Source organism: Carcharhinus amblyrhynchos, chromosome 3 (genome assembly GCF_965287045.1).
Source record: "Carcharhinus amblyrhynchos chromosome 3, sCarAmb.v2.hapA, whole genome shotgun sequence".
In the NCBI taxonomy this organism is placed as follows: Eukaryota; Metazoa; Chordata; class Chondrichthyes; order Carcharhiniformes; family Carcharhinidae; genus Carcharhinus; species Carcharhinus amblyrhynchos.
The window spans coordinates 72,261,133-72,287,819 of NC_137326.1; the positions used below are offsets into that span (position 1 = coordinate 72,261,133).

The following is a 26,687-nucleotide window of genomic DNA, read 5'->3' on the forward strand; positions in this document are numbered from 1 at the left end:
AATTTAATGATGAAATAGGACTGGAGGATCCAGCTTTCAAGGGCCAGGATGTCAAGGCTCAGGAATTTTGTAATTGTCATTTTGCAAGTTGGAGGCTTCTGGCTTTGAAATGTGTTGAAAGGATTGCAAGCACATCCAGGATGAACTGGCTGTTGGGCTGAACGTGCAGGTTGCTGAGACTGAATTGCAAAACATGCTAAATGCCTGCCCTCGTACCAGTGTCATCGTTGGGCTGTCCCGCCATTTATAATGGTGCAAGTATGTACATTTTAACACCATGGGATATATTTATTGTGCTGCTTGCTTTGTTTCATCACCTTACTAGGCCCACTGCTTGTATCCCTGTGTTAAATGACATGTAAGAGTTGAGCACTTGCACTGCTGAAGGATTGATTCTATTCCCGCCCCGCTCCTAACAATACTTCATAGGGGTGATGTGTGGGTGTGTTGCATATCCACCGTTGCACCATGTTGAAATATGAGTGGGTGATGAGGGGGGAACCGGAAGCAGTTTGGGTTTTGAGTGGCCTAATGAGGTGGCCTGGAATCCTCCCCTGTGGCAGTAATAGCTTACGCTGACTCCAGTGCTTTCCTGGAATGAATGGTCTGTCGTGTGTGTGTGTGTGTGTGTGTACAGGCTGTCTGTGTGATGTGTACAATGTATTAATGTGGAGTATGCTGCAGTTAGGAGTTGAGTGCACTCTTTTGGAAAACAAAGCCAGAGTTCCCACTGGATTTGCAGGGACTGGCCTGGGAATTGTTTAATGGGAATTATACACTCATTTCTTGTAAGTATTTGTGTGTTCTGAGTGAATGCTCCAGTGTTTGGATATTGCAGGAATATTAGCAGCAAAGATTGAGAAGTGACTGCAGTGCAACAATGCTGGTGGTTTATTTTAAACACTCTCTGCTTGTGTTCACAGGCTTTGGAAACTGTATTGAATAAGCACTCCAGATCACCAGCTCCAAAAACCACTATCAATTGACAGTAAATTTTTAAAACTGAAACTGCTTGAATGGAATTCTGGATTTGAACAATGTGTGTGGCCCGTATACCCCCTTTTTAAAGGTAAGTATGGATGAGTAACTTCCGTCATTGTTCCTCTTCCACCTCCCTGACCCCTTCCTCAGTTCTGCCTCACTTACCCGGTTCTTCCTCTCACATCTCCTCTTTCCATCCCCCCCTCCCAGAGTGAGTGAAGAGATCATTGGGATTGTTACCGACTGAAAGGGCAAAAATTACTGGATTGACTCTCTTTGCAGCTTGATTGCTTGAGCTAGCTGGAGTGCTCCTGGATTGGAGGCAGGGGATGGGGGATCCTAGGGTGGAGGCATCCGGCTGGCTATCCAGTAACACATGCTTGAGGTGACAAAGGCATGAGAATGGGGTCCAAATGTGATGCCCTCGTATGTGCCCATTATGGACTGGCCATGTGTAAGGATTAACCTGCTTGCCTGGCACCTGTTTGAAGCCAAATATTGATCTGATTTGCTACTTTTACCAACAGGCACAATGGTGACTTGAAAAACACAAGATTTTTGTGCAGTGAGTGGTTAGGATCTGGAACTCGCTGCCTTGTAATTTGATGATGGTAGATTTACTTGGGGCTTTTGAAAGAGAGTTGGATAACTGCCTGAAGAGGAAAAATCTAATCCGTAGTATGGGGCTGAAAGCTGGGGAGTGGTGAGCTGGAGCAGAAGGCAAACAGGCCAAATAGCTGCCTCCTTCCATGTGGCAGCACAGTGGTTAGCCTTGCTGCCTCAAAGCATCAGGTACACAGGTTCTATTCACTGTCTGTGTGGAGTTTGCATGTTCTTCCCATGTCTGTGGCTTTCGTCCAGGTGCTTCAGTTTCCTCCCATAGTCCAGAGCTGTGCTGGTTAGGTGGATTGGCTGTGGTAAATTGCCTCTTAGTGTCAGGGGGACGAGTAAGGTAAATGTATGGGGTTACAGGAATAGGGCCTTGGTGGGAATATTTGTTAGTGCAGGTTTGATGGGCCAAATGGCCTCTTGCACTGTAGGAATTCTGATTCTTCATTCTGTGATTCAATGAGTCAATGATTTGGTTCCAACACTTTGGTCCCTCTTGACCAGGAAATAAAAAATGGTGGCCCGCCTGTTGATGGTCTTAATCTGCTCCATTTCAACCCAGCCCCTGCAGTTTAATAACAGTCGCCACCTGCCCCCATCGATCATAGAGATAGGTGAGGGTTCAGATCCCATTCATGAGAAGTGAGCATGCAATCCAGACAGATGCACCAATGCAGGATCCTGGGAGTGCAGCACCATTGGCAGTGCCCTCTTTCAGATGAAGCTTAAACTGCACCACCAGCTGCCCTCTTGATGGATATTTTAAAAAAAAACTTTGCAACATGCTATTCAAAGAAGAGGGGCCTGTGGCTTGGTCAATGTCTATCTCTCAAAGTAGCACCAAGACAGGTTATCCACACATTAGTTTTGAATGGAATTGGAGCAGGAGTAGGCCACGAAGCCTCTCACACCTGCTTTGCGCTTCGGAACACCATGGCTGATTTTCGGTCTTAACTTCCCTTTCTCATCCTGTCCCCAAATTTCTTGATTGGCTTTTGTCCAAAAATACATCAGCCTTGGCCTTCAATACACTTATCAACTGAACTTTCACAGCTTTCTGGGGCACAGGATCTCGAGATTGACAGCTCTTTAAGTGAAGAAATTTCTCCTCGTTGTAGCAGTAACGTTCAGCATCTTCTCCTGTGACTATGCCTCCAGCTCTAGATTACTCAGCTGGGTGAAAGACCTCTTGGCATCTGTCCACTTCGCCGCGTGTTTCAGTGGGGTCCCCTCTTATTCTTCTAAACACCACAGGGTATAGACCCGTTCTCTCGAAATGAGAGGGTTGCCCAGTCTTGTTGGCATTTTTGGGAGCTTGCTGTGTGCAAAATGACTGTTTTGCCTACATTCTAACAGTGACTGCATTTCAATAAATATTTTGGTTTTTAAGGTGCTTTGGGGTGTCCTGAGGCCTTGGAAGACATATACAAATTTCTTTCCTCTTTCCATATATAATTTTCTCACCCAAAATTAAAGGTCGAGGACTAAAACCCTGGGATCTGAATGTTTGCTTCGAAAGAACTATCGTTCATTTGAGGTATCACAGCTTGCCCTCCCTGAGATTTGGGCATTGTCTGAACTCCTTACCCTGTTTGATTTGAGAATAACCAATTGTCTTATTTTTGGGTGCAGTGGGGGTGGGATTTCTTTCTCTAGCTGAATCCTTGACGGTCTATTGTTAAATGTCTGCTTTTATTGGCCATCTGTAAGCCCCTTCTATAGAGCTTAATCACTGAAGACCCCTACCTGAGGGGAGAGGGCAGTGACCCTGAAGGCTCCATTGAATTTTGACGGGCCCAAGAATGCACGCCGCATTAATCTGCATGACAACGGTGATTGATGCCGCCCGAGTAGCCTTTGTTGGGGTCAGGGTGGCGAGGTTACTGAGGGGCCGGGGGTGGGGGTGGTCAGGTACACAATGGAGAATGGGATCAGTCGAATCTGCCCCTCTTCCCTTTTTTTCCAAGCGTGAGAACCATGGCAGAGCTCAGTGCTGCGCTGATACGAGCTGAGGGAAGAGCTGTGTCCCAATTGGAAATCTACCGATGCAGTCAATGAGGGATGGTTTCACCAGGCAGGCCTGAGATCGGCGTATCCTGAGAAGGGTCGTGACCTCTTGTGGGGGTGGGGATGGAGGTTATCCATACTCCCTGCAGATGTTTTATCCACAGGACAGATGGGTACTTGGGCTGATTGAACAGCCAGCTGCACAGAGGCATCTTTTAACAGCTTACTGACCAAACTGAATAGTCAGCGGTTTTTTTTCCTCTCTCTCTCTCTCTCTCTCTCTCTCTCTCTCTCTCTCTCTCGCCCATAAATGCATAAAGTTTGTTCAGCTTAAATTTCTCTTCTGCCCCATTTCCTCCCTCCCATCCCCCCCTCCTTTCCAACAGGTTTCAGGGGATTGTGATTGTTCAAACAATGTACTAATGCAAAAAAGATAAAATCTCTTTTATGGAACTTAGGATCTTTTGACTGTTTCTAATGAGAGACCTCCATATATAATTTTTCAACTCTGAACCTCCAAAGCTCCTTGCTTAACAGTACTTTTGAAATGTGATCACTGTTGAAGCAGTGGGAAAACTGGGCAGCTAATTTGCATACAGTAAGGTGCCACATGCACACAATGTCGGAATGAGCAGAATCCTCCATTTTCCTGACATTGGATTAGAATTTCATACAATACCTACAATGCGTAAGGAGGCCATTTTGGCCCCTTTTGGGTCTGCACTGCTCTCCGAAAGAGCATCATCCCCGCCCACCCATCAAATCCCCATAACCCTTGCATTTACCATGACTAATCCATCTAATCTGCACATCATGTGAAAGGAGATGGGAGCACCCGGAGGAAACCCGCGCAGAGTAAGCCACACTTGAGCCCGGGTCACTGAAACTGTGAGATAGCAGGGCTGACCACTGCTACTGGGTCGCCACTGGCCAGAAAGAGAGGGAGAATGGCCCTGTTGCCTTTCAGATAACACCATGGGGTCTTTCACATCTATGTGACAGGGCAGATGGGACTTTAGTTTTGCATCACATCCCAAAAGACAGTGCCTGTTGACAGTTGAACCCTCCCTCCACCCCACGAGTGTCAGCCAAGATTACACGTTCTATTTTCTGGAGTGGGTCTTGAATGTGCAACTTCTGACTCTGGAGGTACTGCTCTCATGACAGAGAAGTTCTAGAACATTAGGCCTCAAACTTAAGTCAGGCGTTTAATAATTAACTTTGGTTTTAATGGAGCAGATTTCTAATACTACCCAGCACATATGTATCTGCAGGTTGTTAGTGGCTGTATTAACCCATTCAGTTTCAAATTGTGGGATGAGTACTTGTACACTTATACAGGCTAGTCCCTCGGAGCTTTTTTCTGACTTCGCACATCCTTCAAAATTAATAGCTGCAGATCTATCTCATAAGTAAAGTTGGCTAACAAGTCAGTGACTTTACTAGGAATGTATACTTTTGATCAATTCCTAGTTTATGCTGCATTATCAATCTCTGTTAGAGTAGCACAACTGGCCACCTTGTCTCCCAGCTATTAAAAAGAATTGGTGGAGGTTTCTGCTCCTCATCCTGGTCCAGTGCCAGCTACTGATTGTGTGCAAATGGTATTTACACAACCATGCTATGGCTGAATTATGTGCCAACCCTTCCTGTCTAGGTATCCAATTGGATGGGGAGGCCAGTGGGTGGATGGAAGTGGGGAAGAGGATTATATGTGGCGCTGTGACATTCTTTCAGATATTTCTTTAGGAATGATTAAATTAGAAATCTGGAAGGACAGTGGCTGACCTTGCTGTACTCTGCTAATGGTTCCAGCTATGCCATTTTTGGAGTCTGCACCATGTTCTCTCCCAATATAGACACTTTTTTTTTGAATGATACCTTTCATTTAATGTGTCTTGCTGACCCTTCTACCTCTTGTCCCAATGTAGTATAGTATGGTGTTTTTTCCACAAATGTATTGAAAGGCTGGTGATTTACTAGAAGGTTCGGTGGGCCTCTGGAGGAATACGTTACCGTGGAAACTATTGTGCGGCCATCTGTCCAAGTAGTGCCAAAGTGCTGACAGTGCAGGTAGTGATGAGGTCTTCTACTGCAGTGTAAGCACTTAACGTACTCCTTGTTCACACCATCTTCCCTGAAGCTCCAGCCTTTCTCAGATTGCAAGCTCCCAATGATTGTGTGAGAGTCTGTGTGTACATATAGTGTGTTCTGTATTCCCTTACTCTTTCCCCTGCCCCCTTCAGTGTATAGTTTGCCTCCATCTTTTTGATCAACGATGCTGATTTTTTTTTTATCCTTGACGGAAGCTAATGAATGCTGAGGTAACTTAGTGACACTGGGCTTGTAAGCCAGACATATTGGCTAATAATCCAGAGAACCTTGACATTTTGACTTCAGTTTATAAAATATCTGAAGTTTAAAAAAAACCCCGATATCAGTAAAACTGTCTATGAAGCACTCACTGATTGTGGTTAAAAACCCAACTGGATTTTCAGTGTCCTTGTAGGAAAGGAAACCTGCTCTCCTTTCCCAAATCGATCGATATATGACTCCAGTTCCACACCAACACGTTTGACTCTCAATTCTCCTCCAAGTGGCCAATAAAGTACCTCCAGTTAACTGGTGCGGACAATAAAAGATTGATTTAGCCAATGATGCCCATATTATGAATGTTACTTTTGTTTTTAATTAAAAACAAGCCATGTCATTAAAGCATCTTTATTTTCCTTGATTGCGATGTATCCCTGTCCTGGCTCTACCCAAGGCCAGCCTCCTCCTTGAGTTATTTTCCTAGCATCCTGGATTATTGGGCTGACAGCAGTGCCTATGGTTGCTAAAGTGTTAACACTGAGAGGGAGAAGAACATGAATGATCCTCTGGGCTTGCAATGCAGTGTAGACTTGTGGTTGTCAAGCTTGGGGCATCTTCAAGTGACCTTGTCCACTCTGTGACTCTGGAGCAGTGGCTCCACTTGACACTCAACACTTGAAGAAACATGGAGCCTAGGAGCAGGAGGTTCAAGCCTATTCTGCCATTCACTGTGATCCTGGCTGACACTCTGTCTCTTTGCCATAATCCTACTTTCTTCCCATTCCCCTTAATGCCTTTTGAAATCTAAAAAACGTTATCCATCTCTTGAATGCATTCAAATTCTTGGCCTTCACACCCTTCTGTGAAAGAGAATTCCACAAGTTCACCAACCACTTGAGTGAAGAAGTTTCTCCTCGCTGTCCTGAATGATCTACCCTGAGACTGCACTCTTGGTTCTAGATTCTCTTGTCAGGTGAGTAGGGAGTTCTGATCACAAACAGGGCATATAAAGGCGCACACAGTTTATAGTATACTGATTAGAATGTGAGTCTTTACAGCTAATCAGTCTTAAAGTTGCAGACAGTGTGAGTGGAGATAACATTAAGCATATATTAAAGAGATGTGTATTGTCTTCAGACAGGACAGTGAGATGTTGCAAGTCATGGGGGTGACAGATAATGTGACATGGACCTAAGATCTGGTTGAGGCCGTCCTCATGTGTGGAATTTGGCTATCAGTCTCTGCTCAGCAAGTCTGTGCCATTGTGCGGCTTGAAGGCTGCCTTGGAGAACGTTTACCCAAAGATTAGAGGCCGAACACCCATGACCACTGAAGTGTTCCTCAACAGGAAGAGAACAGTCTTGCCTGGTGATTGTCGAGCAGTGTTCATTCATCCGTTATTGTAGCGTCTGCGTGGTCTCCCCAGTGTACCATGCCTTGGGACATCCTTTCCTGCAGCGTATCAGGTAGACAACGTTAGCCAATTTGCAAGAGTACCTGCTGGATGGTGTTCTCTGAGATGATGTCATCCGTGTCGATGATCCTGTGTGTCTATGCAGAGGTTGCTGTGGCAGGGTTGTGTGGTGTTGTGGTCACTGTTCTCCTGAAGGCTGGGTAGTTTGCTGCAGACGATGGTCTGTTTGTGGCTGTTGGAAGGCAAGAAGTGGGGGTGTGGGGATGGCCTTGATGAGATGTTCGTCTTCGTCAATGATATCTTGAAGACTCCAGAGAAGATGACATGACACCACACAACCCTGCCACAGCAACCTCTGCAAGACGTGTGGATCATTGACATGGATGCCATCATCTCACGTGAGAACACCATCCACCAGGCACACGGTACATACTCTTGCAACTTGACCAATATTATCTACCTGATGCACAGCAGGAAAGGATGTCCCGAAGCATGGTACATTGGGGAGACTATGCAGACACTACGACAACGGATGAATGATCACCGCTGAACAATCACCAGGCAAGACTTCTCTTCCTGTGGCTGAATACTTCAGCGGTCGTGGGCGTTCGGCCTCTGATCTTTGGTTAAACATTCTCCAAGGCAGCCTTCGTGGCACTTGACAGCGCAGAGTGGCTGAGCAGAAACTGATAGCCAAGTTCTGCGCACATGAGGATAGCCTCAACCAGGATCTTGGGATCATGTCACACTATTTGTAACCCCCGTGACTTGCCTGGGCTTGCAACATCTCACTGTACTGTCTGGAGACAATACACATCTCTTTAACCTATGCTTAATGCTATCTCCACTCACATTGTCTGCATGTTTTAAGACTTGATTAGCTGTAAAGACTCTCATTCTAATCAGTATTCTGTAAACTGTGTGTGTCTTTATATGCCCTGTTCGCGATCAGAACTCCCCACTCACCTGTCCAAAGATGTGCGGGTTAGGTTGATTGGCCATGCTAAGAAATTGCCCCTTAGTGTCCAGGGATGTGTAAATTAGAGGGATTAGTGGGTATAGTATGTAGGGATATGGGGGTGGGGCTGGGTGGGATTGTGTTCGGTGCAGACTCGATGGCCCACAGGGCCTTGTTCTACACTGTAGGGTTCTATGGTCCTGACAAAGGAGCAGTGCTCTGAAAGCTAGTGGCATTTGCTAACAAATAAACCTGTTGGACTTTAACCTGGTGCTGTGAGACTTCTTGCTGTGTTTACTGCAGTCCAACACTGGCATCTCCACGTTTAGATTCCCCAACCAGGGAAGAAAAATCCTGCATCTGGTCTGTCCATCCGTGTTAGAATTTTGTTTCAATCAGACCTCCTTCATTCTAAATTCCAGTGAACATCAGCCCAATCAAGCCAATGTCTCCTCATATAGGACAATCCTGCCAACTCCTAGTGAACCTCCGCTGCACTCCCTCTATTGTAAGTATATGTTTCTTAAGTAGAGATACTAAAACTGCATTCAATATTCCACGTGTGGTCTCACCAAAACCCTGCATAATTACAATAAATTATCCGTACTTCTGAACTCAAATTCATTTTAGAATGAAGAGACATAGTTTGCAGGCTGGCACAAGTGTCTAATACCCTGGAGGCTCTGGGTTGCCTTTTGAATGTCCAATCTTCAACACCTTGACTTTGTGAAAACCTGCGTACAACACTGGCTATAACTTCCTGCCTCTTTCTGGATTCTCCTCCACTTCCCTGACTTGTGGCTGATCACTTGCTGGCAGCAGTTGTTTCCTGTGGGACCCAGGGGGAGGAAGAGCAATCTTGAGTGTGAGAAAATCATTTTTTTTCCCCCCCAACAAAGCATTGGTCTGTTTTCCTTTATGTCCTTGTGAAACTCCACAGTTTTGCTCTGGGCTTGTTTGTTTTTCTCGTGTCTCTTTCCTGTTTCGTGCTCCCCCTGCTGTTCCCACCTCTTACCTACATCGTCTCTATCGAGATGTGGTTGAATGTGAAAGCTGGTGGAATAAAGTCGGAAGCTGAAGAAGGAATTGGAAAGGGGAAATCTCAACAATGGCAGCAAAGCCCCCCCTGTTCAGTCAATCACTGCTCATGGTTTAGACTGTTGAACGGTTGGATTCATCAGCTCAAAGGTACTGTTTGTTTGAGGTTGACGTGCCAACTTCACCATTCAAAGATGTCTTGTTTCAATAAGTATTCAAAAAATGGAATGGTGGGGTGTTTTTAGAAATTTTAGAAATTAATTTTAGAAATTAATACCACTTAAAGAATTTTTAGTCTTGGCTGTTTTACTAACATTAGGAAAAACGATCAGAAATGCTGAAAACTCAGTTTATCGAAATACAGAATGGATGGAGACATTTGGGAGAAGATGAGTTAAGATCATCGAAAGACATGTATTGTGTTTATGTAATGTCTATTCAAATTCATGCTTTAATATTTCATAATCTAAGTGTGAAGCAAACCATGAATCTATAAATAACCTCATGGAGTTGGTCACTTGCCCTTTTGTTAAGGGGTTAATCTAGTTTTTAAGCTGATTGATACAAGCGTAGGCTTACTGGAATTGACATTTTAATTTGGGGGGGGGGGCTTTTTTTTTTTGGGTGGTGGCGGAGGAGATAAATGTTTTATTCTGGGTCTGGAGTGCCAAAGTGCAAATAGTGGTAGGTAGTGTAGAGTGAATCCTAGCTACACTATTTACACTTCAAGCACTGTTGTGCCCAATTGCTGACAGGAAATAAAGGAAAATGCCCTTTGACCTGGCCTCCATTTTGAATGCAACCTGAAGCTATGAAACGGTGCTCTATTTTGTTGGAATAGATTGCATTTTTTTAACCAGTGAAGATGTGCAGCAACAGGTTCCCCTCCCAGCATAGGTGGATTAATTCATGCTAATTAGAGAAGTCCAGATGATTTTTCCTTCAAGGATACTGCCATCATTGTGTAAGTATTGTCTTTTTTAGCTGGTGTCTCATAGTAATACCCCTATGTTCCATTCTCTCCCCACCCACTCAAATTGGCTGTATTTTACATGTCCATTGGTGGATACATAAATTGGCAATCTGACAGAGGGGTCATAGGGTGCGAAATGGGAAAATGTCACGGATGCAGGAGGGGGATGTTTTGTCCACGAGTTGATTTGGGATGGATTTGTGATGAAGGAACAATTTATTACCTCTATAAATAACCTGCAAGTGTTGGTGATGCACGATAATATAAATGGGGGGCATGTCATTTCACCACGCTTGACAATTCTGTTAGACAAAGGTTTTCATCTGACTTTATTTGACAGGGAGGACAAAAAAAAAAATGCTGCTTGGGAATTTAAAGCAGCCTGCCAAACCTTGGACTCTGGAATCATTGGCCTTGCTGTTGCCTGGCCTGCTATAGCTATTGGGTTTCTTTTGCTTTTAATATTTTGTGTTCTTGCACAGAGTAGCTGTATCCTGTTAGTAAATCCTGCTTGTATGCAGATCTAAATCACGTTGGTTACTAATGGAAGGAAAACAATTGTGGTTTTTCTTTTTGATCTTCTGCAGAGAAGTTGCAGGGATAGCAGCAAGTTCCACAGTTGTAGGCCTTGTCCCCACCACCCGTGGTGTTTGCTTCACTCTGTTGGTAAAACTCAAAATTGGCCATCTCTTGCTCACGTGATCACATCCAGTGGGTCGTTTGAGGGAGGGAAGGGAAATTCTTTGATGTGCTGCTGGATGAAGGGGGAAGGAGGTTTGGTGCCTGACGCAAGAGCTTAAAACCCCCTAATAACACCAACAACTCCTCTTGCCATCTTGAAATGGAAGAGGACTGTGTCCACGCAGCCCAAAAGTGCTTGTAGTGCAGGTAGTGGCATTGATATCTACTGCAGAACAATCACTTTCAGCGCTGCTTGAATACGTACGCCTGGACCGCCTTGAGTTGACTGGAATCCTGATGTCTTTGTGTGATGGCTGAACAGCAGGTCTGGTCAGTTAGATATGAGATCCAACCTTGGATAACCTCATGCCAGTCAGTTCAAAATCAGCTTTCGGAACTTTGGATGTTGGGACCAAGGAGGTGAGAGCTGAAAGCAAGCTGAGCTACTGATTGGGCTTGATTTCTGGAATATGCCAAAGGGGCTGAATGTTCAATGTTCCTCATTTTGTGAACCAAGAGGTTTTGGGGAGGACACCCTGATGAATGTTAAATCAGAGTTTTGGAGGTCTGTTAGCAGTAGCAGAGGTGAAGATCTCTGAATTGTTGGATTTAAATTTCACTTGTGGATCTCTGAAGGTTTGGCTAACCTTGATCTTATTGTCAGTTCTCTAGCTACTCCTTGTCTGGGCAGTAATATCTAAAAGAAAACTCTGGCCCTTGCTTCAGTGTTACTAGAGCCGGGGTTCCTACTTCATTGCTGATCTCGCTTAGGTGCTACTGCTCTGTAGGAAGACATCTGAGGTGGGGCTTGCTGGAATCCATCAATTTTCATTCCCTGTTGAAATCTTGACACATGGTCATCATAGTCATTATGGTACAAAGATTCTGATTCCAGACTGGTCTCTGGAGCAATCCTGTCAATCGCATGCTCCACATTTATCCCTGTAGCTCAGCAAATTTATTTTCCTCAAATCCTCATCCAACTTCCCTTTGAAATCATTGACTGCGCTTTCTCCTGTCCTCGCAGGCGATGGGTTCCAGGCGTCTTGCTGAGCTTTAAAGAATTCTTGTCTCATTTGCATCCTGTATCTCTTTTTTTCAATACTGTAAATTAATGTCAAATACCCATTTATATTGTCAGCTAATAGGAAAGCTTTTCTTTGTACCCTAATCCGAGTGCAAGTTTGTGATTTGCTTTGGATCAACCCTGCTTCTCTCCAAAATTGGACAGTGAACGTTTGGTGTCAAGATCCAGTGCTTAGATGGTGCCGATTTGCAGTTAGTTTTGCTGGCTTTGCAGTCAGTTAGTGATCCGCATTGCTGTGCAAATCCACGCAAAACTGATTGCGTCAGCAATGGCAACGATCCCACATGTACCTGGCTGGGTGAGTATCAGTCCAATCCCAAGCAAAACCAGGTGTACTGTACATACTTGTGAAGTTGCTGAGGATTGAACCAGATGTGTCTCGAACTGAAACCAGTGATGTTTTCCATGTGACTTGTATGTTTATCAAACTTTGTCTCCTTGCTGGAAGAAAGCACAGTTTGTGCATTGAAACATTTGCGCGGTGATGCTAGGGAGGTCTGCAAAGGTGAACGAGAATGTGTGAACAACTGCCCTTCACTGCTGTAGGGAAACACTAGGCAAGCAGTGGGATTTTAGTCTTCTGGTTATTCCACAGTGACCTTAGGAAGCACTGCAACAGAATTAGTGCTAATTTGGTCTGAAAAGTGGAATGTGCATGCTGGCAAATAGGGCCTTTTTTTGGTCAACTATATTGAAATACCTCATACATTTGTTAACAAACCTCAAGTGTGAATACACAAGCTGTACACCTTCCATTGTAACGAACATTTGAGTCCAAGGCTCTTGCCACCTGTTTAATCGGGAGCCACTGGCCTATGTTTTCGAGCCTCGAGGCTGATCTGAGAAAGCCGAGGAAGAATGCGAGCAAGAAGCTGAGATGACTTCGGGATGCTGATCCCCTGTTTTGTGAAGGTTGGGATGGGCAGCAGTATTTACATTTGGATTGATATTGCACTTGTCCCGGCCTACACACATCGAGGTGAGAATGTCATGTGGGCCTTGGATACCACGTAATGTAAGCACTGCTTGGAGATCTCATTGACAGCGGGCTGCTTCTGCTGATTTGAAACAACTGTGTTTTCTCTCCTCTGCTCATCTGTTACCCGCTCCCACAACTTGTCCCCTGTCTTTCTCCTTCTTCTACTCTCCTCTGTCCTCTTTTTTTCCATGTCAAAGACTAGCCAGTGTTGAGAGGCGGAGACTGGAGCAATTGCTGGGTTTCCCATTAAGCATTGCACTTGTCTCGGTCCGACAGTGCTGGTACAACACCACTGCTAAGTCGCACCCATTTCATCACCATTGCCTAGACAGGTGTATGTGTCCAGATGTGCAGCCATACAGATCACCTGAGGTTCTGTTGCAATTCCAAACTGTGTTGGGTGCATCCCAATCACTTGGGAGCAGAGATGAATGGTGGGTAGGTGGTGTGCTGCTGGTGAATATTCTGTCCCCAAGAAACATTGCTAGTGTCTCCTGGGCACAGTATGGTTAAACGAATAACTGGTGATGGCTGGAAACACCTCTTGTGGTTCCATAGTGGTCAGTTACCTGTGCTTTTACAGGGAGTCAGCCTGCAGGAGAGCTGAAGCTGTGATAGTTGCAAGCATACACCACATTGGGCCAGATACTACAGAATAAAGTCTGCCTGTTTCTGCCACCATGTCTATCTTGCCAACCTACTACAAACCTGACTTGGGGCCAAACATTGAAGGACGCTATTGCACTAACCATGTGTATGAGCTGCCAGTTAGTATGAGGCATTGTCTGATGTCCTATTGAAGAATGAGGGTGACTTGGAATCTGGACTAAGTTCGAGTCCCAGAGGTGATGAGCTAGTGGCCATACCTAATTGCTGGTTTATGTTTTAATTTGATTCATGAAAGCATGCCATGTACTTAAATCAGTGTTTTTTTTTTAAACCTCACTCATCTGTTGCTGCTTCCTTCCCTGTGACAGTCTATATTTGAGTTTGTCATAAGATCTGCTATTCCTTTTTTTTTGAAGGATGATCATTAAACATTTAATGAATTGTGTGCACTTATGTATTGAAAAACGCTGAACTGAGCACATTCGAATTAAGATGTATCTGCTGATTTGGCCCCTCATTTGTGTAATGAGATTCTTGAGGTGATTGGCTGAATGTGTAGGATATTAAGGCTAGGACAGCATACTAAACATAGGCTGCATGCACACCTGGAAGGGGATATCTTACATTCACTTGCAATATAAGAGTTGGGTTCGATAGTTGCAAAGGTCCTCAATACCCTGAAGAAAAAGTGTTCATGTAAGTCCTCAGTGGCTGATCCCTTATCCCCAGAGTATGCCTTCTGATTCTTGACTCTTCATAGCCTCTTGTCCTGTTAATATGAAATTCTATGAAATTTGTATATTAAATTCTCTTCAAGAATTCTGTGTTAAGAGTTTGCATCTCGTTCCTCTTTAATTAGAAAATTATCCACTTGATCTCTTTGTACAGTAACCCCCTCATCCTTGGAATTAATTTAATGAAACTGCACTTAAAAAAACTAGGCTTGTGTAGAGGGACCAAAACAGTATTCTGGTTTAATGAAATCCCTAGACAATTGTAATAAGATTTCCTTATCCATGCACTCCTTTGCAATAAAGGTTTGATATACAATTTATCTTCCTAATTGCTTGGTGTACCTGCATGTGAACTTCACCACCAAACATTGAATAGTTACAATACAGGAGGCTATATAGCCTGTTCTATCCTGCAAGAGCAATTCAGCTAGTGCCCCTGCCTTTTCTACTGTGCTCTTTCTTCTCTCCCCCTGCTCCTCCCCCACCCCCCCCAATAGATTAACATTTTCTCCTTCTCAGATAATGATCCAAGTCTATCTTAAAAGCTAAGATTTTATCAGTTTGGGGCCGTGGAACTTTTTACAATGAAATAAAATGACGTAAGTAGAGGAACTGAAGGCGCGGTAGCTAAATTTGCTAAATTGAGATACAAAAGATGTGAATTGCAAAGAATACAAGGAGGTTACAAAGGGATACAAGTTAAGTGAGTGGGCAAAGATCTGGCAAATGGAGTATGATATGGGAAAATGAAATTGTCCTGCTTCTAATCCATATGTTCATATATAAAATTTATTCTGTTCTGCATTTAAAGTCAGTCCACAGAGTGGACAGGGCAAGCCCTTAATCCATCTCATTGCTTGCTCCAAAAACAATTCAAATTTAATCCAGTGCCTCCCACAGAAGGGACAGATCCAAGCTGACGAGAATAGCCATTACAGCTGATCTCATGCTTGACCTTAGCCAAGAGGTTTCATCCCTGCCAGGTAAACATCTATCTCCTCGCACTCTGCATTCCAGATATATATCATCCTTCACGGCAAAGTCCCATTGCTGAGAACTCCCTGAATCCATTGGGACCAACAGTCTGTCTTCACATGAGGGACCGTTGGCATCAAGACCGTGTCAGTTTTATCCTCTGTCACTTGTCTCAAGCCCATCTCTGCAGAGATGTGTGCACTGGGGAAAATTTTTGGGATGGATAGTTATACTTCTGGATTATAATTGTTAACAAATATTGCAAAGTTTTGATCTATAATAATTTTGCTTACTGAAAGAGGCCTGCTTAAAAGTCTCTTATTCTGGGTACCAATGGTAAGCAATTGGCCATTTTGTTGAGAAAATGGGGCTAAATGATGCACGTATTCCTCTCATCCCTGTTGTACTAAAGCAAAATTTGCATTTTATACAAGTTGACCATAGCTTTCTTGCTTTTGTACTCTATGTCCCTGTTTTAATTACTGGAGTAATTATGGGCTTTTTTCTACCTTCAGAGACCCTGCTCTTGATCCCCCTGGTATATTCTCTCCGGCACTACAGCTTGTTCAATCAATACTGAATCTTCCTTTCCTGTCTGATCCGCAGTGATGCAGATCGGATTGTGGCCTCAATTTCACTTTTCCTGACTGCAACATCCCCATAACTTCTGACTCACTTGTTGATCAAAAATTTATTAGCCTTGACTGAAGATGCAGATTTATTCATTTGAGTTGTGTTGCTGGTTAAGCCAGCATTTATTGCAGAAAAATAGCCCTGGAGGGCAATGGCTATGCTTCAATGTTTATTTTTATTGTGTACTGTTTGCTGTGTTGTACTAATGTTTGTAGATTTATAAATTGATTTGTAAATTGAGGTGTATTTAGAGGGCAATGCCCTGGAAAACTATAACTGACAATAAACCCTTCCTAAATAGAAGGTAGTAATTGTAGGTTATTGATAAATGGATGGTGTTAGCCATTGGTAATGTATCTTATTTGTTCTTTTGAATATTTGCAATTGTTTTGTAATAATGCATTTGTAATTAAAAAGTCCCTAATTATCTTTGAGAAGGTGATGGTGAGCTGCCACCTTGAACCAATGTAAGCCTTTGGCGTAATTACACCCACAATACGGTTGGGAAGGAGTTCCAGATTTTTGATCCTCTATATTACCATGCCTCCACCTTGGCAAGAGAATTCCACAGACTAATGGCTCAACAAAAAAAATCTCTTTATTAAATGGGATACCCTTTTTGAAAACTATTTCTGTTAGTTCTTTATTTTTCTCTACAAGTGGAAAATGTCCAGCATCCACCTTGGCAAAGTCCCCTCAAAATCTTAAGTCCTCACTTTGTTCCTGACAATAAGGACTTAATAATGGGAGTCCACAGCAGTCAATATTAAAGCTGGAGTTAAGTTCCCTTTGGTTTCTCCCAGATCTTTCCAATCTTTATAGGATAAAATAATTCATTTTTGTTTATTTATTTAATGTCACAAGTAGGTTTACATTAATGACTTACTGTGAAAGTCCCCTAGTCACTACGCCAGTGCCTGTTTGGGTATACTCGGAGAATTTAGCATGGCCAATGTGCCTAACCAGCGGGGCCGGGGAGCGGGGGGCAACTGGAGCACCCAGAAGAAATCCACACAGACATGAGGAGAATGTGTAGACTCCACATGGACTGTGAACTGAGGCAGCAATGCTTAATGTTTTATTCTTATGTTAGAAGTTCATCAGAATCCTGCGAATTTGTTCAACTCCTTTCCTCACACTTTCTACAAAGTTTGGATCTATCACATTAGGTTTCACTCTAGAATCTGACTTGTCCAGTAGTAACATCAGCTGGCATTGTAGCAGTTTCCTACCTTTGTATTTCAAGCAAGTTTTAACTGACACATTTGTCCCTTCAAGCCATTGATATAGATTCTAAATAGTTGAGCCCCCAGCACTGATATCTGTGGTACTCCACTATTAACAGCTTTCCAATCCAAAAATGGCTCATTTATTCCTACACTGTACTTTCTGTTAGCCAACAAACCCTCTATCCATGACATTATGTTCTCTGCTACACCACAAACGCTTATTTTGTATAGTAACAAATGATGGGATGACACCTTCCCAATGCCTTCTGGAAATCCAAATATACTATTCACAGATTCCCCTTTATTTACCTTGTCTATAAAATAGTGCTTCAAAGAACACTAAATTTATCAAACATGATTTCAGTTTCACAAAACCGTGTTGATTCTGTATTGTGATTTTCTAAATATTTTGCTGCATTCTTAATTATGGATTCTAGCTTTTTCCCAATGACAAGCATCAGACTAATTGGCTTATAGTTTCCTGCTTTTTGTCTCCTTTCTTGGAAGTGTTACATTAGCAGTTTCAAAGTTGCTTGTCCCTTCCAGAAAGGTTTGGAAGATCACAAATGCTAATTCTCTAGACATTTCTTATAGGACCCTAGAATGAAAGCCATCAGATCCAGGGATTTGTCAGCCTTTAGCTTGAAGTTTTCCCAGCACCTTTCCCTAGCACTTGTGATTGTGTTAAGTTCCTTCCTCCCTTTTCATCTCAATTTTCAAGTATTCTTCAGATGTTTATTGCACCTTCTGATAGACACAAAATATCTGTTCAACGCCTCCTGTCATTTCTGTTTTCCATTATTCCCTAGACTCTTAAGTGACAAGCACTCTTTAGTTACGTTTTTCCTTTGTTTAAAATTTATACAACGTCTTGCTGTTTTTGTGTTTCTAGATGGCCTTTGTAATTTTTTGCTGATTTTTCTAAAATCTCTCCAACCTTCTGACCAACCATTAATTACACAATATTGTACTTTTTTTCATTTGATTCTATTGTAAACTACTTCGTCGGACCATAAGAGACGAGCAGAATTGGGCCATTTGGCCCATTTGAGTCTGCTCTGCCATTCAATCGTGGCTGTTTTATTTTCTCTCATTCCCCGTTCTCCTGCCTTCTCCCCATTACTCCTGATCCCCTGTTTCAATCAAAACCTGTCTATCTCTATATTAAAGGCATTCAATGATCTGGCCTCCACAGCCTTCTGCAGCAAAGACTTCTACAGATTCACCACTCTCTGGCTGAAGAAATTCCTCCTCATTTCTGTTTCAAAGGATCATCCCTTTAGGCTGAGGTTGTGCTGTCTGGTTCTAGTTTTTCCTACCAGCAGAAACATCCTGTCCACGTCCACACTATCCAGGCCTCGAGGTATCCTGTAATCTTCAATAAGATTCCCCCTCATCCTAAACTCCAACAAGCACAGACCCAGAGACCTGAACTGTTCAGTTAACCAGGGAAGGTGCATCCTTTTCATAGTCTTATGTCTTTGCTGACAGTTATTAAATATCTGCCACTGTACTGAACTGTCCGTTTTAACCTATTTTACCAGTTCACTTCAGCCAAATTCGTCCTTCTCCCCTTTGATTGAATTTATTTAAGCTTAAGATCCACTATTTCACCTTCAAAATGAATGTGAAATTCTTTCATGTTATAGTCACTGTTACCTTGATCTAATTGTTTACTATGAGTTTATTAATTAATCTTGCTTCATTCACATTCTGTGCTTATATTTTTATGATTTCAATTGAAATTATATTTACCTCGATTAAAGTTTCTTACTTTAGATAAGCGAAAAAGAGAAAATGCTCACCAATCAATCACTTACCTTTTCTGTTTCCTACACTTCACTTTTTTTCTTTTGAAATGCTCGAATCCACGGACTAGCTCCCCACTCCCTAGTGCTCCAAACTCTCATTGCTGTCTCTAGATTACCCTCTATTTCTGAGAGGCAACTTGTCACCTTTTTACAACTACTTGAGGTTGAAAAAAACAGCACCCTCTTCCAGATTCCTAATCATACACTTGGTCTAGCTCCCATCCAGGTGAGGTCTCCTCTGTTTGCCTATTTACTCTGTGCTTTGAAGACGTGTGCTTACATAGAGACTTGTTGCCAATCCTAGCTGAGCTTGCTGATAAAGTAATTAACACCTAAGCATTACTGAAGAGATGCCCTGTTGTATTCATAGAACTAATGAACTCAGTAACCCATGCAGTTGAGTTCAATTTTAATGATAGCATGTACACACAAATAGATGGTGTTATGACGTTGTCATGGGATCCCCTCTAGTCATCTCCTAAGCATTGTTTTCTCAAGAAACATGCCTTTGATGGAATCACACACCTAACATCCTAAGCCTCTTGTTTCCAATAATGTAAATATGTTTGCTTTATTTGAATCCACAGTTGTCTAAGAATTTCCTTACAAACTTCAGGGGGCTCCGCCCTATGCTCAAGTTCACCTTTGAAATGGAGCAGTTCAATGAGCTGTTTCCTTGACACACTGGTTGAAAAACCTGCCTGTGTGTTATCTGCTACAGTCCACTGCAAGTCTGTCTTCACTGGTCAGTGTATACACTGGGCTTCCTACATTTCTATATGCTATAACATGGGTCTTATTGGCAATTTTGTCAAAAGGACCTGAGTCATTTGATGATCATGTAAGCTTGATGCTCAAATAGGGTGCAAAGCTGTAACTTGAACTTTCTAAGTCTTAATGCAAATTTGAACCTGAGGAAAAACTTACCAGCACTTAAGATGAGAACCAAATTTACAACTACACACTCCAGTCCTTCCTGCCAACAGGATCTGCTTTTGCCAAAGGCAACACCCCACAGTGGGCTCCCCAGTGGCAGGCTGGGCAAAGCACGCAAAATGCTGTAGACCTGCCAGTGACCAATGGTAAGCTATCACCACTGGCAAACATGCCATGGGGAGGAAGGTGGGGGAGCAGAAAATCCTATCTTTGGCAGTCTCCTCTGCATCCCTTACTAAGCTGAACCTAATTTATCACAGTCCTTGTGTGCACATATCCATAGTAATCATAATTTAGACTTTATCAGACACTGCCTAATAGCTAACTATTTCCCACTCTACTATGTTTCTCCCAACTGTCTGTGCACATTGGTACTCCTCTCTGAAATTAGCTCCATAGTTTCACACCATTTAAAAGCTGGATTAAACTGTCCCAATAGCACTAGCAAATTTCCTCAAAGGGCAATACATCCCTGGTCTGCTGAGGTGCAACCTATCCACCTGTACAAATCCCATTCTTCCCAAAACTAATCCCAGTGTCCCAGGAATCTGAAGCCTTCCCTTCTGCACCATCTCCAGCCATGCATTCATCTGTTCTATCCTTCTATTTCTGCACTCATGTTTTCAGGGAGTAATCCAGTGATTATTACATTTGAGGCTCTGATTGCTGGGTTCCTTCCTACTTCCCTAAACTCTTGACTGAAGGACCATATCCCTCTTTCTGCCAATGCCATTGGTATTGATGTGGTGCACAGGAAACCAACATGATGGTACCCACAGGTAGGTAAAAACAAATGGGAAATTGGGTTGGGGGAGGCAGATTGTGGCTCATAGGCTCTGAGGAAACCCTACTATGGAGATATGGTTGCAGCAATGGAGGTCTTCAGCTTCATCTGAGCTTCCATTCAGAGAGCCCTAGGGCTAGCTGTACATAGTGGCTGCCATCATTAAGCCAGCAGCTTCCCCAGTGGCCCAGGTTCTTGCCTAACCCAGCAAAATGCCAGCAGTTCAACCCTTCTGCTGATTGATCCTCACCTCTAGCAAGATGCCTCTGCCACACTTCACCCTCTGCTTCCCAGGTTACAACCCAGGAACTAGTAAATTTCTGCCTTGGCTTTCAATAACAAGGTGAAGGTTAAGAGTTAAAGACATTTTGATGTAACCACTGTTGGCAAGTAAAAATAAGGAATACTGAGAAATAAGATGGGAAGCTGAGTAAAGCTTCTGATCCAAAAAAACAGTGGAGATTACCAGAGCTACCACTGGAGCAAATAGAAAGAGGTCCCCAAACCACCACCTGCCCAAAGGGGAGACCTGATTGGTCTTCCCCTACTCTTCCATCATATGTGAGAATCCTGAATTAGCATGGTTAGAGGATTGGCTGTCTAATAGGAAACAGAGAGTTGGAACCAATGGGTGCTATTCTGGTTGGCAGTCGGTGACCAGTGGAGTGCCGCAGGGATCAGTGCTGGGGCCTCAGCTATTTACCATTTATATAGATGATCTGGAGGAGGGGGCTGAGTGTAGGGTGACGAAATTTGCTGATGACATGAAGATGAGTGGAAAAGCAAATTGCGTGGAGAGTGTGGAAAGTGTAGAGATCTGGATAGGCTGAGCAAGTGGGCGAGGACCTGACAGATGGAGTATAATGTTAGCAAGTGCAAGGTTATCCACTTTGGTAGAAATAATAGTAGGAGGGATTATTATTTAAAAAGCGAAAAGCTGCAGCATGCTACGGTGCAGAGGGACCTAGGGGTCCTTGTGCACAAATGGCAAAAACCCAGTCTGCAGGTGCAGCAGGTGATAGCAATAAGGCTTGTGCAGTGAAGCCTCACAAGCAATATTAAGATAAATGACCAGAAATTTTATTGATGTTAGCTGAGGATAAACAGAGCTGAAAGTTCTGATGAATTCACCTGTTCTTTGAAATATTGACCATGGGATCTTTTACATCTGCCTAAAAGGGCAGACAGCGGCTGGTTTAATATCAGTTGAAGGTTGGCATCTCCTATAGTCGAGTACTTGCTCAGTATTACAGTAGAGTATTAATGTGCTTAAGTTTCTGGAGTGAGACTCAAAACACACAACTTTCAGATTTAGAAACAAGTGTTCTACATATGTAGCCCCAGCTGAGAGAAGAATTATAGTAGCAATCTGTCACCATGAGAGTGTCAAGTTAGCTGACTCAAAGCATTTGTGAAAAATTTCAACAGATACCAACGAAACACATATTTGAAATGAGTACAACAACACTGAAATTTCTTCCAACTCTTTCAATTTGTATATTCCACCTGATTAACTTGAGTTTAACATTGTTTTGTGCCTCCACACTTCTCACTTTGTGGAATTATAGGTGATTATTTGAAAGGTTAGCAGGCTCATCATAGAACAGACTTGAGCAAAGTTGTTACTCACGGAATAAAGGGGGCATTTATATAGAATTTCCTGAGAGACAGGAAACAGTGTAATGGTTAGTGGATGTTTTTCGGGCTGGAGGATGGTTTGTAGTGGCGTTCTCTGGGTTCACTGGGCTTCTTGCTTTTACTGATATACATTAATGGTGTGCGGGGCAAAATTGATGGATGATAAAAACTTGGAAGTATTGTGAACTGAGGAAGACAGTGTAGAGCTTCAAAAGGACATGGACAAGTTGGAATAGGTAGATACGTGGTAGATGAAATTCGATGTGGAGAAGTTTGAAGTGATTAATTTTGATAGGAAGAACATGGAGAGACAATAAAATAGAGTACAATTCTAATGGGGATGCAGAAGCAGATGGACTTCATTGAAGATGGTAGGACAGGTGAAAAGAGCAGTTAATAATGCTTACAGTACCCTGAACTTTCTTAATAGGGGCTAGAGTACAAGAGTGAGGAGGTTATGTTGGATTGTGTAAGTTTGAACTGGTTAGACCTTAGCTGTAGTATTGTGTCCTGGTTGCTGCACTTCAGGAAGGATGTGAAGGTTTTGGAGAGAGTGCAGAAAAGATTCATGAGAATAGTTCCAAGGATGAGGAACTTCAGTTATAAAGATGGGGGAGGGGGGGAAGGCTGAGAGTAGATTTGATACAGGTATTCAAAATCATGAGGGGGGGGGGGGGTCTTGACTAAATAGGGAAGGATCGAGAATGAAGAGCGCAAATTTAAAGCGAATAATATAAGAAATACAAGTAACGTAAAAAGCATCTTTCTCAAGTAGCGAGTGGTGATGGTCTGGAATACATAACCTGAAAGTGGTGGAGGCAGGTCAATGGAGACATTCAAAAAGGAATTCGATTGTTATCTGAAAAGGAAGAATATGCATGGTTATGGGGAGAAACACTGGGATATACCCCAGTCCAATGCCGGCATATCCACATTATGGGGAGAAAAACAGGAGAATAGAAATAGGCCAGTTGCTCTGCAGACACAATGGGTCAAAATGCTTCCTGAGCTGTATCAATTGTGTGATTCTGCAAACTTGTTTGAACCATATTATGAACATTCTGTGGGGTGGGACTTGAAACTGAAGCTTCTGTCTCAAACAGATGTATCAACTACTGAGCCACAAGATTTCCAGTTTAACATTGCTGTCGCAGTATATTAAGGATGCCAGCTCAGTTAATCTTTATGCAGTAAGTTGGTTTTGTATACTGCTTCCTGTCTTGTTATCAACCCATTGTTATGGTCACATGAAGGATGTCCAAGCTCCCCTCTTTTTCCACTTCTCATTTGACCACAGCAGTTTTTTAAAGAAAACATTCAGTGAGTGTTAAACTATTTCAGTGCTGTGACTGTAAAAGACACGCAGGCAAGTTTTGCTATAAACATTAAAAAATAGTATTTGTTGTGCTGAGTACTGGATCTAAACAAAATAAGCACTTCAAACTCACACATACGTATTCGAGGGTTCATACAGACAAATGCTGTTGCTCAGGTTTCAGTCCAGTAAATAGTAAATTTTGATGTAAAGGATGGCTTTATAATATTGTGAAATGGGAAACAATAGTTTGAAGAGCCCATGCCCTTTCACCTATTAATCATTGAGTAGCTCTGCTGTTTTCTTGAAATGAGCTATGTTTTGTCACGCTCTCACATAACTTCCATCCAAAGTGATACATTTAATGGATTATAGGACTGCCCATCTGTTGTTCACTAAATGTATCTCAGATGTTATTCCTGCAGCTCCCAAACTGGCAGATCCTTGGCTCAGCACCAGCTTGGACTTGTGTTCCGTTCTGTTGAAAGATCATCAACGTGCAATGTTAACTCTGCTTCATTCTTCACAGAAGCTGCCAGACCTGCTGAATATTTCCAACGCGTTCTGCCTCTATCACAAATTTCCAGCATCTATAGCATTTTGCTTTTGCCTTTGTGTGGCTCCTCTAAGGTAGCAAAATGACCCAAGGCACTTCAGAGAGGCATTAAGCAGATGGACATTTGACATTAAGCCAAGGAAGGAGATACTAGGAGAAGCGATCAGTTGAAGAGCTTGGTTTTCATGAAGATCTTCATGGAGGAATGGGAAATCGAGAGGGAGTTCCAGCTTTCAAAGCCTAGAGTGCTGATGGCAAAAATGTCAATGGTGGAAAGTAGGGGGATGCACAAGGGCCCAGAATAGGAGGAATGCAGAGTTCTTGGAGCATATGCAGCACCAGAGTTTGCGCTGTGAAGGGAAAACACAGCAACCAGAGACCATCTCTCCTTTAAACAGGCATCTGCACCATCCTCCTTGTGTCATGAATGTACTAGCAGGTTAAAAGTCACCAGTACTTCACAGGATCTGAATCCAATAATGAGATTTTAAATGTAGATAGACCAGAGAATACATTTGTTTTGCTAATAGGAAACACTTTGGCTAGATAATTGTACCATCCAGGGAAGTATACGTATGTTAATTTTTTAGGGTTATACAAGCCAAGGGGACGGAGAGCCAATACACAAAGAACTATCAAGGGTAAACTATTGTATAATAGGTGATCTTTTCATGGAAGCATAGAATAATAGAATCCCTACACTGCAGAAGGAGGCCATTTGGCTCATTGAGTCTGCACTGACGACAATCCCACCCAGGCTCTATCCCTGTACTCCCAGGAATTTACCCTGCTACTCCCCCGATACTAAGGGACAATTTAGTGTGGCCAATCAAACTAACCTACATGTCTTTGGACTGTGGAAGGAAACTGGAGCACCCAGAGGAAACCCATGTTGACATGGGAAAAATGTGCAAACTCCACTCAGTTACCCAAGGCCAGAATTGAACCTGGATTCCTGATGCTGTGAGGCAGTAGTGCTAACCACTCTGCCACCGTGCTTCCCTAGGGAAGTAGGGAGACAGTTTCCATCTAATAGCCTGAAAGTCAGTTCTAGCTGGCAGACTAGAAGCAAAACTGCAGAAACTTTCATGAAGACAGTTAAAACTATATGTTCGGTCCATAGCATAACAAGCCAGTCATATACAGTATGGTAACTATAAACTGGTGTTTATTTATGGATCTATTAGATGTTTGTGAAAAGGGAAGCCCTGAAAGAGTTCAGATCGTGTAAAGATACTTTGGATCAGAAGGGTAATTTCTACTTAAACTGTTGGTATGTTTAACAGTTCTTATGTAACTGTCTTAAATCATTTTAGTCCTGTTTGTGTATATATGTTGTTTCTAATGAATATTCCTTGATAAGTCTTATACCATAACTGGGTTGTTTACTGTTCTAATTAGGTCTCTTGACACTATTCCTGTAAATAAAATTATACACCACCACGAACTGGTGTCCCAGATTGGGACACCCTCGAAGATAGCATTCATGACACCTTTCTTGGATAGACGTTGGGATTGAAATCTCTAGGTGGCAAGTGGTTAGCATTGCTGCTTTACAGTGCCAGGGACCCGGTACAATTAAGGCCTTGGCTGACAGTATGGATTTTGTATGTTTGCCCTGTGTCTTCTTGGGTTTCTTCCAGGTGCTCCAGTTTCCTCCCACAGTCCAGTGATGTACAGGTTATGTGGATTGGTCATGCTAAATTGGCCCTTAGTGTCCCAAGATGCGTAGGTTAGGGGGATTATTGGGTAAATATGTGGGATTATGGGATACGACCTCGTTAAGAGTCCGTGCAGACTCTGGGCTGAATGGCTTCCATTGTAGGGATTCTATGATACTACAAAATTATGCTTGCTCACCAAAAATATTCTCAACATGTTTCAGCATCCGTCAAAGAGTGGCAAAATCATAGACAGAAACCCTGACCAAAGCAGAGAAGCTTCTCTTTAAGATCACTATTTGGTGCTTGGTGTAACCAGCAGTCCCCATTTTAAGACAGCTGTTTGAACCATAACGCAAAGTCAGCAATTCCTATTTTAATCACTCAAAAAAGGTGACTCAGTGAGCAGCAAGCATATACCAACATCATGTGGTTGGGGAGTGCACCAGAGATATAAAAAAAACGCACTGATGATTCTGGAGCTTACAAACCAGTTAAAACAGTTAATGGACTTTCTCTTCCTTTCAAATATATTGGCAAACTTGATTTTGTGTTGTTCGTATCGGAAGTATTTGTGAAAAAAACTACACAGTGAATTTGGTTGAGATGCACTGTGATCTTAATTGGAATCATAATTGCTTGTTTGTATTAGTGATCTGGAAATTTTAGTTGGGGAGGGGGTTGGGGAGAATCAGGGTGGTCTTGAGTTACAAATAAAATTAAAAACATTAGCCACACACTCAGTATTGAGGGTAGCAGCGTCACC

General features: G+C 42.8%; 1 long non-coding RNA gene across 2 annotated transcripts in view; it reads left to right on the plus strand.

Moving 5' to 3' along the window:
- The window catches only part of LOC145340814 (uncharacterized), a 40,948-nt gene extending 14,876 nt beyond the window's left edge, over window positions 1–26,072 (plus strand). The window contains exons 3-4 of one of the 2 annotated variants that reach the window (XR_013886296.1): window positions 924–1,069; window positions 24,234–26,072. This is a non-coding gene — a long non-coding RNA (uncharacterized LOC145340814). Of the gene's footprint in view, window positions 1–923; window positions 1,070–15,873; window positions 16,618–24,233 lie in introns of those variants that run through there. The other variant, XR_013886298.1, reaches the window with a different exon arrangement.
- Window positions 26,073–26,687: the final 615 nt, after the last annotated feature.